Raw genomic sequence first — 14,848 nt, forward strand, 5'->3', positions numbered from 1 at the left:
AGCGCTGAAGGAGTGCGGTATTAACAGAGAAATCTCTGGTGTAACACTGAAGGAGTGCGGCACTAACAGAGAAATCTCTGGTGTAGCGCTGAAGGAGTGCGGTATTAACAGAGAAATCTCTGGTGTAGCGCTGAAGGAGTGCGGCACTAACAGAGAAATCTCTGGTGTAACGCTGAAGGAGTGCGGCATTAACTGAGAAATCTCTGGTGTAGCGCTGAAGGAGTGCGGCACTGACAGAGAAATCTCTGGTGTAACGCTGAAGGAGTGCGGCACTGACAGAGAAATCTCTGGTGTAACGCTGAAGGAGTGCGGCACTAACAGAGAAATCTCTGGTGTAACGCTGAAGGAGTGCGGCATTAACTGAGAAATCTCTGGTGTAGCGCTGAAGGAGTGCGGCACTGACAGAGAAATCTCTGGTGTAACGCTGAAGGAGTGCGGCATTAACAGAGAAATCTCTGGTGTAACGCTGAAGGAGTGCGGCATTGACAGAGAAATCTCTGGTGTAACGCTGAAGGAGTGCGGCATTGACAGAGAAATCTCTGGTGTAACGCTGAAGGAGTGCGGCACTGACAGAGAAATCTCTGGTGTAGCGCTGAAGGAGTGCGGCATTAACTGAGAAATCTCTGGTGTAGCGCTGAAGGAGTGCGGCACTGACAGAGAAATCTCTGGTGTAGCGCTGAAGGAGTGCGGCACTGACAGAGAAATCTCTGGTGTAGCGCTGAAGGAGTGCGTCACTGACAGAGAAATCTCTGGTGTAGCGCTGAAGGAGTGCGGCACTAACAGAGAAATCTGTGGTGTAGCGCTGAAGGAGTGCGGTATTAACTAAGAAATCTCTGGTGTAACGCTGAAGGAGTGCGGTATTAACTAAGAAATCTCTGGTGTAGCGCTGAAGGAGTGCGGCACTGACAGAGAAATCTCTGGTGTAGCGCTGAAGGAGTGCGGCACTAACAGAGAAATCTCTGGTGTAGCGCTGAAGGAGTGCGGCACTAACAGAGAAATCTCTGGTGTAGCGCTGAAGGAGTGCGGTATTAACAGAGAAATCTCTGGTGTAACGCTGAAGGAGTGCGGCACTGGCAGAGAAATCTCTGGTGTAGCGCTGAAGGAGTGCGGTATTAACAGAGAAATCTCTGGTGTAGCGCTGAAGGAGTGCGGCATTAACAGAGAAATCTCTGGTGTAACGCTGAAGGAGTGCGGTATTAACAGAGAAATCTCTGGTGTAACGCTGAAGGAGTGCGGCATTAACAGAGAAATCTCTGGTGTAGCGCTGAAGGAGTGCGGCATTAACAGAGAAATCTCTGGTGTAACGCTGAAGGAGTGCGACACTGACTGAGAAATCTCTGGTGTAGCGCTGAAGGAGTGTGGTATTAACAGAGAAATCTCTGGTGTAACGCTGAAGGAGTGCGGTATTAACAGAGAAATCTCTGGTGTAGCGCTGAAGGAGTGCGGCATTAACAGAGAAATCTCTGGTGTAGCGCTGAAGGAGTGCGGCATTAACAGCGAAATCTCTGGTGTAGCGCTGAAGGAGTGCGGCACTGACAGAGAAATCTCTGGTGTAGCGCTAAAGGAGTGCGGTATTAACAAAGAAATCTCTGGTGTAACGCTGAAGGAGTGCGGCACTAACAGAGAAATCTCTGGTGTAGCGCTGAAGGAGTGCGGTATTAACAGAGAAATCTCTGGTGTAGCGCTGAAGGAGTGCGGCACTAACAGAGAAATCTCTGGTGTAACGCTGAAGGAGTGCGGCATTAACTGAGAAATCTCTGGTGTAGCGCTGAAGGAGTGCGGCACTGACAGAGAAATCTCTGGTGTAACGCTGAAGGAGTGCGGCACTGACAGAGAAATCTCTGGTGTAACGCTGAAGGAGTGCGGCACTAACAGAGAAATCTCTGGTGTAACGCTGAAGGAGTGCGGCATTAACTGAGAAATCTCTGGTGTAGCGCTGAAGGAGTGCGGCACTGACAGAGAAATCTCTGGTGTAACGCTGAAGGAGTGCGGCATTAACAGAGAAATCTCTGGTGTAACGCTGAAGGAGTGCGGCATTGACAGAGAAATCTCTGGTGTAACGCTGAAGGAGTGCGGCATTGACAGAGAAATCTCTGGTGTAACGCTGAAGGAGTGCGGCACTGACAGAGAAATCTCTGGTGTAGCGCTGAAGGAGTGCGGCATTAACTGAGAAATCTCTGGTGTAGCGCTGAAGGAGTGCGGCACTGACAGAGAAATCTCTGGTGTAGCGCTGAAGGAGTGCGGCACTGACAGAGAAATCTCTGGTGTAGCGCTGAAGGAGTGCGTCACTGACAGAGAAATCTCTGGTGTAGCGCTGAAGGAGTGCGGCACTAACAGAGAAATCTGTGGTGTAGCGCTGAAGGAGTGCGGTATTAACTAAGAAATCTCTGGTGTAACGCTGAAGGAGTGCGGTATTAACTAAGAAATCTCTGGTGTAGCGCTGAAGGAGTGCGGCACTGACAGAGAAATCTCTGGTGTAGCGCTGAAGGAGTGCGGCACTAACAGAGAAATCTCTGGTGTAGCGCTGAAGGAGTGCGGCACTAACAGAGAAATCTCTGGTGTGGCGCTGAAGGAGTGCGGCACTGACAGAGAAATCTCTGGTGTAGCGCTGAAGGAGTGCGGTATTAACTGAGAAATCTCTGGTGTAGCGCTGAAGGAGTGCGGTATTAACAGAGAAATCTCTGGTGTAGCGCTGAAGGAGTGCGGCACTAACTGAGAAATCTCTGGTGTAGCGCTGAAGGAGTGCGGTATTAACAGAGAAATCTCTGGTGTAGCGCTGAAGGAGTGCGGCACTAACTGAGAAATCTCTGGTGTAGCGCTGAAGGAGTGCGGTATTAACAGAGAAATCTCTGGTGAAGCGCTGAAGGAGTGCGGCACTAACAGAGAAATCTCTGGTGTAACGCTGAAGGAGTGCGGTATTAACAGAGAAATCTCTGGTGTAACGCTGAAGGAGTGCGGCACTAACAGAGGAATCTCTGGTGTAACGCTGAAGGAGTGCGGCACTAACAGAGAAATCTCTGGTGTAGCGCTGAAGGAGTGCGGTATTAACAGAGAAATCTCTGGTGTAGCGCTGAAGGAGTGCGGCACTGACAGAGAAATCTCTGGTGTAACGCTGAAGGAGTGCGGCATTAACAGAGAAATCTCTGGTGTAGCGCTGAAGGAGTGCGGTATTAACGGAGAAATCTCTGGTGTGGCGCTGAAGGAGTGCGGCACTGACAGAGAAATCTCTGGTGTAACGCTGAAGGAGTGAGTCACTGACAGAGAAATCTCTGGTGTAGCGCTGAAGGAGTGAGTCACTGACAGAGAAATCTCTGGTGTAGCGCTGAAGGAGTGCGGCACTGACAGAGAAATCTCTGGTGTAGCGCTGAAGGAGTGCGGCACTGACAGAGAAATCTCTGGTGTAGCGCTGAAGGAGTGCGGCACTGACAGAGAAATCTCTGGTGTAGCGCTGAAGGAGTGCGGCACTGACAGAGAAATCTCTGGTGTAGCGCTGAAGGAGTGCGGTATTAACAGAGAAATCTCTGGTGTAGCGCTGAAGGAGTGCGGTATTAACAGAGAAATCTCTGGTGTAGCGCTGAAGGAGTGCGGCACTGACAGAGAAATCTCTGGTGTAACGCTGAAGGAGTGCGGCACTAACAGAGAAATCTCTGGTGTAACGCTGAAGGAGTGCGGCACTGACAGAGAAATCTCTGGTGTAACGCTGAAGGAGTGCGGCACTGACAGAGAAATCTCTGGTGTAACGCTGAAGGAGTGCGGCACTGACTGAGAAATCTCTGGTGTAACGCTGAAGGAGTGCGGCACTGACAGAGACATCTCTGGTGTAACGCTGAAGGAGTGCGGTATTAACAGAGAAATCTCTGGTGTAGCGCTGAAGGAGTGCGGCACTGACAGAGAAATCTCTGGTGTAATGCTGAAGGAGTGCGGCACTGACTGAGAAATCTCTGGTGTAACGCTGAAGGAGTGCGGCACTGACAGAGACATCTCTGGTGTAGCGCTGAAGGAGTGCGGCATTAACAGAGAAATCTCTGGTGTAGCGCTGAAGGAGTGCGGCACTAACAGAGAAATCTCTGGTGTAGCGCTGAAGGAGTGCGGCACTAACTGAGAAATCTCTGGTGTAACGCTGAAGGATGCGGCATTAACAGAGAAATCTCTGGTGTAGCGCTGAAGGAGTGCGGCACTAACAGAGAAATCTCTGGTGTAGCGCTGAAGGAGTGCGGCACTAACTGAGAAATCTCTGGTGTAACGCTGAAGGAGTGCGGGATTAACAGAGAAATCTCTGGTGTAGCGCTGAAGGAGTGCGGTATTAACAGAGAAATCTCTGGTGTAGCGCTGAAGGAGTGCGGCACTAACAGAGAAATCTCTGGTGTAACGCTGAAGGAGTGCGTCACTGACAGAGAAATCTCAGGTGTAGCGCTGAAGGAGTGCGGCACTAACAGAGAAATCTCTGGTGTAGCGCTGAAGGAGTGCGGCACTAACAGAGAAATCTCTGGTGTAGCGCTGAAGGAGTGCGGTATTAACAGAGAAATCTCTGGTGTAACGCTGAAGGAGTGCGGCACTGACAGAGAAATCTCTGGTGTAGCGCTGAAGGAGTGCGGTATTAACAGAGAAATCTCTGGTGTAACGCTGAAGGAGTGCGGCACTAACAGAGAAATCTCTGGTGTAGCGCTGAAGGAGTGCGGTATTAACAGAGAAATCTCTGGTGTAGCGCTGAAGGAGTGCGGCACTAACAGAGAAATCTCTGGTGTAACGCTGAAGGAGTGCGGCATTAACTGAGAAATCTCTGGTGTAGCGCTGAAGGAGTGCGGCACTGACAGAGAAATCTCTGGTGTAACGCTGAAGGAGTGCGGCACTGACAGAGAAATCTCTGGTGTAACGCTGAAGGAGTGCGGCACTAACAGAGAAATCTCTGGTGTAACGCTGAAGGAGTGCGGCATTAACTGAGAAATCTCTGGTGTAGCGCTGAAGGAGTGCGGCACTGACAGAGAAATCTCTGGTGTAACGCTGAAGGAGTGCGGCATTAACAGAGAAATCTCTGGTGTAACGCTGAAGGAGTGCGGCATTGACAGAGAAATCTCTGGTGTAACGCTGAAGGAGTGCGGCATTGACAGAGAAATCTCTGGTGTAACGCTGAAGGAGTGCGGCACTGACAGAGAAATCTCTGGTGTAGCGCTGAAGGAGTGCGGCATTAACTGAGAAATCTCTGGTGTAGCGCTGAAGGAGTGCGGCACTGACAGAGAAATCTCTGGTGTAGCGCTGAAGGAGTGCGGCACTGACAGAGAAATCTCTGGTGTAGCGCTGAAGGAGTGCGTCACTGACAGAGAAATCTCTGGTGTAGCGCTGAAGGAGTGCGGCACTAACAGAGAAATCTGTGGTGTAGCGCTGAAGGAGTGCGGTATTAACTAAGAAATCTCTGGTGTAACGCTGAAGGAGTGCGGTATTAACTAAGAAATCTCTGGTGTAGCGCTGAAGGAGTGCGGCACTGACAGAGAAATCTCTGGTGTAGCGCTGAAGGAGTGCGGCACTAACAGAGAAATCTCTGGTGTAGCGCTGAAGGAGTGCGGCACTAACAGAGAAATCTCTGGTGTAGCGCTGAAGGAGTGCGGTATTAACAGAGAAATCTCTGGTGTAACGCTGAAGGAGTGCGGCACTGGCAGAGAAATCTCTGGTGTAGCGCTGAAGGAGTGCGGTATTAACAGAGAAATCTCTGGTGTAGCGCTGAAGGAGTGCGGCATTAACAGAGAAATCTCTGGTGTAACGCTGAAGGAGTGCGGTATTAACAGAGAAATCTCTGGTGTAACGCTGAAGGAGTGCGGCATTAACAGAGAAATCTCTGGTGTAGCGCTGAAGGAGTGCGGCATTAACAGAGAAATCTCTGGTGTAACGCTGAAGGAGTGCGACACTGACTGAGAAATCTCTGGTGTAGCGCTGAAGGAGTGTGGTATTAACAGAGAAATCTCTGGTGTAACGCTGAAGGAGTGCGGTATTAACAGAGAAATCTCTGGTGTAGCGCTGAAGGAGTGCGGCATTAACAGAGAAATCTCTGGTGTAGCGCTGAAGGAGTGCGGCATTAACAGCGAAATCTCTGGTGTAGCGCTGAAGGAGTGCGGCACTGACAGAGAAATCTCTGGTGTAGCGCTAAAGGAGTGCGGTATTAACAAAGAAATCTCTGGTGTAACGCTGAAGGAGTGCGGCACTAACAGAGAAATCTCTGGTGTAGCGCTGAAGGAGTGCGGTATTAACAGAGAAATCTCTGGTGTAGCGCTGAAGGAGTGCGGCACTAACAGAGAAATCTCTGGTGTAACGCTGAAGGAGTGCGGCATTAACTGAGAAATCTCTGGTGTAGCGCTGAAGGAGTGCGGCACTAACAGAGAAATCTCTGGTGTAACGCTGAAGGAGTGCGGCATTAACTGAGAAATCTCTGGTGTAGCGCTGAAGGAGTGCGGCACTGACAGAGAAATCTCTGGTGTAACGCTGAAGGAGTGCGGCACTGACAGAGAAATCTCTGGTGTAACGCTGAAGGAGTGCGGCACTAACAGAGAAATCTCTGGTGTAACGCTGAAGGAGTGCGGCATTAACTGAGAAATCTCTGGTGTAGCGCTGAAGGAGTGCGGCACTGACAGAGAAATCTCTGGTGTAACGCTGAAGGAGTGCGGCATTAACAGAGAAATCTCTGGTGTAACGCTGAAGGAGTGCGGCATTGACAGAGAAATCTCTGGTGTAACGCTGAAGGAGTGCGGCATTGACAGAGAAATCTCTGGTGTAACGCTGAAGGAGTGCGGCACTGACAGAGAAATCTCTGGTGTAGCGCTGAAGGAGTGCGGCATTAACTGAGAAATCTCTGGTGTAGCGCTGAAGGAGTGCGGCACTGACAGAGAAATCTCTGGTGTAGCGCTGAAGGAGTGCGGCACTGACAGAGAAATCTCTGGTGTAGCGCTGAAGGAGTGCGTCACTGACAGAGAAATCTCTGGTGTAGCGCTGAAGGAGTGCGGCACTAACAGAGAAATCTGTGGTGTAGCGCTGAAGGAGTGCGGTATTAACTAAGAAATCTCTGGTGTAACGCTGAAGGAGTGCGGTATTAACTAAGAAATCTCTGGTGTAGCGCTGAAGGAGTGCGGCACTGACAGAGAAATCTCTGGTGTAGCGCTGAAGGAGTGCGGCACTAACAGAGAAATCTCTGGTGTAGCGCTGAAGGAGTGCGGCACTAACAGAGAAATCTCTGGTGTAGCGCTGAAGGAGTGCGGTATTAACAGAGAAATCTCTGGTGTAACGCTGAAGGAGTGCGGCACTGGCAGAGAAATCTCTGGTGTAGCGCTGAAGGAGTGCGGTATTAACAGAGAAATCTCTGGTGTAGCGCTGAAGGAGTGCGGCATTAACAGAGAAATCTCTGGTGTAACGCTGAAGGAGTGCGGTATTAACAGAGAAATCTCTGGTGTAACGCTGAAGGAGTGCGGCATTAACAGAGAAATCTCTGGTGTAGCGCTGAAGGAGTGCGGCATTAACAGAGAAATCTCTGGTGTAACGCTGAAGGAGTGCGACACTGACTGAGAAATCTCTGGTGTAGCGCTGAAGGAGTGTGGTATTAACAGAGAAATCTCTGGTGTAACGCTGAAGGAGTGCGGTATTAACAGAGAAATCTCTGGTGTAGCGCTGAAGGAGTGCGGCATTAACAGAGAAATCTCTGGTGTAGCGCTGAAGGAGTGCGGCATTAACAGCGAAATCTCTGGTGTAGCGCTGAAGGAGTGCGGCACTGACAGAGAAATCTCTGGTGTAGCGCTAAAGGAGTGCGGTATTAACAAAGAAATCTCTGGTGTAGCGCTGAAGGAGTGCGGCACTAACAGAGAAATCTCTGGTGTAACGCTGAAGGAGTGCGGTATTAACAGAGAAATCTCTGGTGTTGCGCTGAAGGAGTGCGGCACTGACAGAGAAATAACTGGCGTAGCGCTGAAGGAGTGCGGCACTGACAGAGAAATCTCTGGTGTAACGCTGAAGGAATGTGGCACTGACAGAGAAATCTCTGGTGTAACGCTGAAGGAGTGCGGCACTGACAGAGAAATCTCTGGTGTAGCGCTGAAGGAGTGCGGCACTGACAGAGAAATCTCTGGTGTAACGCTGAAGGAGTGCGGCACTAACAGAGAAATCTCTGGTGTAACGCTGAAGGAGTGCGGCATTAACAGAGAAATCTCTGGTGTAACGCTGAAGGAGTGCGGCACTGACAGAGAAATCTCTGGTGTAGCGCTGAAGGAGTGCGGCACTGACAGAGAAATCTCTGGTGTAACGCTGAAGGAGTGCGGCACTGACAGAGAAATCTCTGGTGTAGCGCTGAAGGAGTGCGGCACTGACAGAGAAATCTCTGGTGTAGCGCTGAAGGAGTGCGGTATTAACAGAGAAATCTCTGGTGTAGCGCTGAAGGAGTGCGGCATCGACAGAGAAATCTCTGGTGTAACGCTGAAGGAGTGCGGCATTAACAGAGAAATCTCTGGTGTAGCGCTGAAGGAGTGCGGCACTGACAGAGAAATCTCTGGTGTAACGCTGAAGGAGTGCGGCACTGACTGAGAAATCTCTGGTGTAGCGCTGAAGGAGTGCGGCACTAACAGAGAAATCTCTGGTGTAACGCTGAAGGAGTGCAGCATTAACTGAGAAATCTCTGGTGTAGCGCTGAAGGAGTGCGGCATTAACAGAGAAATCTCTGGTGTAACGCTGAAGGAGTGCGACACTGATGGAGAAATCTCTGGTGTAGCGCTGAAGGAGTGCGTCACTGACAGAGAAATCTCTGGTGTAGCGCTGAAGGAGTGCGGTATTAACTGAGAAATCTCTGGTGTAACGCTGAAGGAGTGCGACACTGACGGAGAAATCTCTGGTGTAGCGCTGAAGGAGTGCGTCACTGACAGAGAAATCTCTGGTGTAGCGCTGAAGGAGTGCGATATTAACTGAGAAATCTCTGGTGTAGCGCTGAAGGAGTGCGGCACTGACAGAGAAATCTCTGGTGTAGCGCTGAAGGAGTGCGGCACTGACAGAGAAATCTCTGGTGTAGCGCTGAAGGAGTGCGGCATTGACAGTGAAATCTCTGGTGTAGCGCTGAAGGAGTGCGGCACTAACAGAGAAATCTCTGGTGTAACGCTGAAGGAGTGCGGCACTAACAGAGAAATCTCTGGTGTAGCGCTGAAGGAGTGCGGTATTAACTGAGAAATCTCTGGTGTAGCGCTGAAGGAGTGCGGTATTAACAGAGAAATCTCTGGTGTAGCGCTGAAGGAGTGTGGCATTAACAGAGAAATCTCTGGTGTAACGCTGAAGGAGTGCAGCATTAACTGAGAAATCTCTGGTGTAACGCTGAAGGAGTGCGGCACTGACAGAGAAATCTCTGGTGTAGCGCTGAAGGAGTGCGGTATTAACAGAGAAATCTCTGGTGTAACGCTGAAGGAGTGCGATATTAACTGAGAAATCTCTGGTGTAGCGCTGAAGGAGTGCGGCACTGACAGAGAAATCTCTGGTGTAGCGCTGAAGGAGTGCGGCACTGACAGAGAAATCTCTGGTGTAGCGCTGAAGGAGTGCGGTATTAACTGAGAAATCTCTGGTGTAGCGCTGAAGGAGTGCGGAATTAACAGAGAAATCTCTGGTGTAGCGCTGAAGGAGTGCGGTATTAACTGAGAAATCTCTGGTGTAGCGCTGAAGGAGTGCGGCATTATCAGAGAAATCTCTGGTGTAACGCTGAAGGAGTGCGGCACTGACAGAGAAATCTCTGGTGTAGCGCTGAAGGAGTGCGGCATTAACAGAGAAATCTCTGGTGTAGCGCTGAAGGAGTGCGGCACTAACAGATAAATCTCTGGTGTAACGCTGAAGGAGTGCGGCATTAACAGATAAATCTCTGGTGTAGCGCTGAAGGAGTGCGGTATTAACAGAGAAATCTCTGGTGTAACGCTGAAGGAGTGCGGCACTAACAGAGAAATCTCTGGTGTGGCGCTGAAGGAGTGCGGCACTGACAGAGAAATCTCTGGTGTAGCGCTGAAGGAGTGCGGTATTAACTGAGAAATCTCTGGTGTAACGCTGAAGGAGTGCGGCACTGACAGAGAAATCGCTGGTGTAGCGCTGAAGGAGTGCGGCACTGACAGAGAAATCTCTGGTGTAGCGCTGAAGGAGTGCGGTATTAACAGAGAAATCTCTGGTGTAACGCTGAAGGAGTGCGGCACTGACAGAGAAATCTCTGGTGTAGCGCTGAAGGAGTGCGGCACTGACTGAGAAATCTCTGGTGTAACGCTGAAGGAGTGCGGCACTGACTGAGAAATCTCTGGTGTAGCGCTGAAGGAGTGCGGCACTGACAGAGAAATCTCTGGTGTAGCGCTGAAGGAGTGCGGCACTGACAGAGAAATCTCTGGTGTAGCGCTGAAGGAGTGCGGCACTGACAGAGAAATCTCTGGTGTAGCGCTGAAGGAGTGCGGCACTGACAGAGAAATCTCTGGTGTAACGCTGAAGGAGTGCGGCACTGACAGAGAAATCTCTGGTGTAGCGCTGAAGGAGTGCGGTATTAACAGAGAAATCTCTGGTGTAGCGCTGAAGGAGTGCGGCACTGACAGAGAAATCTCTGGTGTAACGCTGAAGGAGTGCGGCATTAACAGAGAAATCTCTGGTGTAGCGCTGAAGGAGTGCGGTATTAACGGAGAAATCTCTGGTGTGGCGCTGAAGGAGTGCGGCACTGACAGAGAAATCTCTGGTGTAACGCTGAAGGAGTGCGGCATTAACTGAGAAATCTCTGGTGTAGCGCTGAAGGAGTGCGGCATTAACAGAGAAATCTCTGGTGTAGCGCTGAAGGAGTGCGGCATTATCAGAGAAATCTCTGGTGTAACGCTGAAGGAGTGCGGCACTGACAGAGAAATCTCTGGTGTAGCGCTGAAGGAGTGCGGCACTAACAGAGAAATCTCTGGTGTAGCGCTGAAGGAGTGCGGTATTAACAGAGAAATCTCTGGTGTAACGCTGAAGGAGTGCGGTATTAACAGAGAAATCTCTGGTGTAGCGCTGAAGGAGTGCGGCACTGACAGAGAAATCTCTGGTGTAGCGCTGATGGAGTGCGGCACTAACTGAGAAATCTCTGGTGTAACGCTGAAGGAGTGCAGCATTAACTGAGAAATCTCTGGTGTAACGCTGAAGGAGTGCGGCACTGACAGAGAAATCTCTGGTGTAGCGCTGAAGGAGTGCGGCACTGACAGAGAAATCTCTGGTGTAGCGCTGAAGGAGTGCGGTATTAACAGAGAAATCTCTGGTGTAACGCTGAAGGAGTGCGGCACTGACAGAGAAATCTCTGGTGTAGCGCTGAAGGAGTGCGGCACTGACAGAGAAATCTCTGGTGTAGCGCTGAAGGAGTGCGGCACTGACAGAGAAATCTCTGGTGTAGCGCTGAAGGAGTGCGGCACTGACTGAGAAATCTCTGGTGTAACGCTGAAGGAGTGCGGCATTAACAGAGAAATCTCTGGTGTAACGCTGAAGGAGTGCGGCACTAACAGAGAAATCTCTGGTGTAACGCTGAAGGAGTGCGGCACTAACAGAGAAATCTCTGGTGTAACGCTGAAGGAGTGCGGCACTGACTGAGAAATCTCTGGTGTAGCGCTGAAGGAGTGCGGCACTGACAGAGAAATCTCTGGTGTAGCGCTGAAGGAGTGCGGCACTGACAGAGAAATCTCTGGTGTAGCGCTGAAGGAGTGCGGCACTGACAGAGAAATCTCTGGTGTAGCGCTGAAGGAGTGCGGCACTGACAGAGAAATCTCTGGTGTAACGCTGAAGGAGTGCGGCACTGACAGAGAAATCTCTGGTGTAGCGCTGAAGGAGTGCGGCACTGACAGAGAAATCTCTGGTGTAGCGCTGAAGGAGTGCGGCACTGACAGAGAAATCTCTGGTGTAACGCTGAAGGAGTGCGGTATTAACAGAGAAATCTCTGGTGTAACGCTGAAGGAGTGTGGCACTAACAGAGAAATCTCTGGTGTAACGCTGAAGGAGTGCGGCACTGACAGAGAAATCTCTGGTGTAGCGCTGAAGGAGTGCGGCACTGACAGAGAAATCTCTGGTGTAACGCTGAAGGAGTGCGGTATTAACAGAGAAATCTCTGGTGTAACGCTGAAGGAGTGTGGCACTAACAGAGAAATCTCTGGTGTAACGCTGGAGGAGTGCGGCACTGACAGAGAAATCTCTGGTGTAGCGCTGAAGGAGTGCGGTATTAACTGAGAAATCTCTGGTGTAGCGCTGAAGGAGTGCGGTATTAACAGAGAAATCTCTGGTGTAGCGCTGAAGGAGTGCGGCACTAACTGAGAAATCTGTGGTGTAGCGCTGAAGGAGTGCGGTATTAACAGAGAAATCTCTGGTGTAGCGCTGAAGGAGTGCGGCACTAACTGAGAAATCTCTGGTGTAGCGCTGAAGGAGTGCGGTATTAACAGAGAAATCTCTGGTGTAACGCTGAAGGAGTGCGGCACTAACAGAGAAATCTCTGGTGTGGCGCTGAAGGAGTGCGGCACTGACAGAGAAATCTCTGGTGTAGCGCTGAAGGAGTGCGGTATTAACTGAGAAATCTCTGGTGTAGCGCTGAAGGAGTGCGGTATTAACAGAGAAATCTCTGGTGTAGCGCTGAAGGAGTGCGGCACTAACTGAGAAATCTCTGGTGTAGCGCTGAAGGAGTGCGGTATTAACAGAGAAATCTCTGGTGTAGCGCTGAAGGAGTGCGGCACTAACTGAGAAATCTCTGGTGTAGCGCTGAAGGAGTGCGGTATTAACAGAGAAATCTCTGGTGAAGCGCTGAAGGAGTGCGGCACTAACAGAGAAATCTCTGGTGTAACGCTGAAGGAGTGCGGTATTAACAGAGAAATCTCTGGTGTAACGCTGAAGGAGTGCGGCACTAACAGAGGAATCTCTGGTGTAACGCTGAAGGAGTGCGGCACTAACAGAGAAATCTCTGGTGTAGCGCTGAAGGAGTGCGGTATTAACAGAGAAATCTCTGGTGTAGCGCTGAAGGAGTGCGGCACTGACAGAGAAATCTCTGGTGTAACGCTGAAGGAGTGCGGCATTAACAGAGAAATCTCTGGTGTAGCGCTGAAGGAGTGCGGTATTAACGGAGAAATCTCTGGTGTGGCGCTGAAGGAGTGCGGCACTGACAGAGAAATCTCTGGTGTAACGCTGAAGGAGTGCGGCATTAACTGAGAAATCTCTGGTGTAGCGCTGAAGGAGTGCGGCATTAACAGAGAAATCTCTGGTGTAGCGCTGAAGGAGTGCGGCATTATCAGAGAAATCTCTGGTGTAACGCTGAAGGAGTGCGGCACTGACAGAGAAATCTCTGGTGTAGCGCTGAAGGAGTGCGGCACTAACAGAGAAATCTCTGGTGTAGCGCTGAAGGAGTGCGGTATTAACAGAGAAATCTCTGGTGTAACGCTGAAGGAGTGCGGTATTAACAGAGAAATCTCTGGTGTAGCGCTGAAGGAGTGCGGCACTGACAGAGAAATCTCTGGTGTAGCGCTGATGGAGTGCGGCACTAACTGAGAAATCTCTGGTGTAACGCTGAAGGAGTGCAGCATTAACTGAGAAATCTCTGGTGTAACGCTGAAGGAGTGCGGCACTGACAGAGAAATCTCTGGTGTAGCGCTGAAGGAGTGCGGCACTGACAGAGAAATCTCTGGTGCAGCGCTGAAGGAGTGCGGCATTAACAGAGAAATCTCTGGTGTAACGCTGAAGGAGTGCGGTATTAACAGAGAAATCTCTGGTGCAGCGCTGAAGGAGTGCGGCATTAACAGAGAAATCTCTGGTGTAACGCTGAAGGAGTGCGGCACTGACAGAGAAATCTCTGGTGTAACGCTGAAGGAGTGCGGTATTAACAGAGAAATCTCTGGTGTAACGCTGAAGGAGTGCGGCATTAACAGAGAAATCTCTGGTGTAACGCTGAAGGAGTGCGGTATTAACAGAGAAATCATCTGGTGTAACGCTGAAGGAGTGCGGCATTAACAGAGAAATCTCTGGTGTAGCGCTGAAGGAGTGCGGCACTAACAGAGAAATCTCTGGTGTAACGCTGAAGGAGTGCGGCACTGACAGAGAAATCTCTGGTGTAGCGCTGAAGGAGTGCAGCATTAACTGAGAAATCTCTGGTGTAACGCTGAAGGAGTGCGGCACTGACAGAGAAATCTCTGGTGTAGCGCTGAAGGAGTGCGGCACTGACAGAGAAATCTCTGGTGCAGCGCTGAAGGAGTGCGGCATTAACAGAGAAATCTCTGGTGTAACGCTGAAGGAGTGCGGTATTAACAGAGAAATCTCTGGTGCAGCGCTGAAGGAGTGCGGCATTAACAGAGAAATCTCTGGTGTAACGCTGAAGGAGTGCGGCACTGACAGAGAAATCTCTGGTGTAACGCTGAAGGAGTGCGGCATTAACAGAGAAATCTCTGGTGTAGCGCTGAAGGAGTGCGGCATTAACAGAGAAATCTCTGGTGTAACGCTGAAGGAGTGAGGCATTAACAGAGAAATCTCTGGTGTAGCGCTGAAGGAGTGCGGCATTAACAGAGAAATCTCTGGTGTAACGCTGAAGGAGTGCGGCACTGACAGAGAAATCTCTGGTGTAGCGCTGAAGGAATGCGGCACTGACAGAGAAATCTCTGGTGTAGCGCTGAAGGAGTGCGGTATTAACAGAGAAATCTCTGGTGTAGCGCTGAAGGAGTGCGGCACTGACAGAGAAATCTCTGGTGTAGCGCTGAAGGAGTGCGGTATTAACAGAGAAATCTCTGGTGTAGCGCTGAAGGAGTGCGGCACTGTTAGAGAAATCTCTGGTGTAACGCTGAGGGAGTGCGGCACGGACACAGAATCTCTACAGTGCACAAGGAGGCCATTCGGCCCA

General features: G+C 50.6%; 1 protein-coding gene across 5 annotated transcripts in view; it reads right to left on the reverse strand.

Annotated features, from left to right (window-relative positions):
* LOC140392647 (uncharacterized) overlaps positions 1–14,848 on the reverse strand; it is a 149,139-nt gene that overhangs the window by 89,321 nt on the left and 44,970 nt on the right. The gene's annotated exons all lie outside the window — the stretch shown is intronic.

The sequence above is a fragment of the Scyliorhinus torazame genome, chromosome 16 (assembly GCF_047496885.1).
Source record: "Scyliorhinus torazame isolate Kashiwa2021f chromosome 16, sScyTor2.1, whole genome shotgun sequence".
NCBI lineage: Eukaryota > Metazoa > Chordata > Chondrichthyes > Carcharhiniformes > Scyliorhinidae > Scyliorhinus > Scyliorhinus torazame.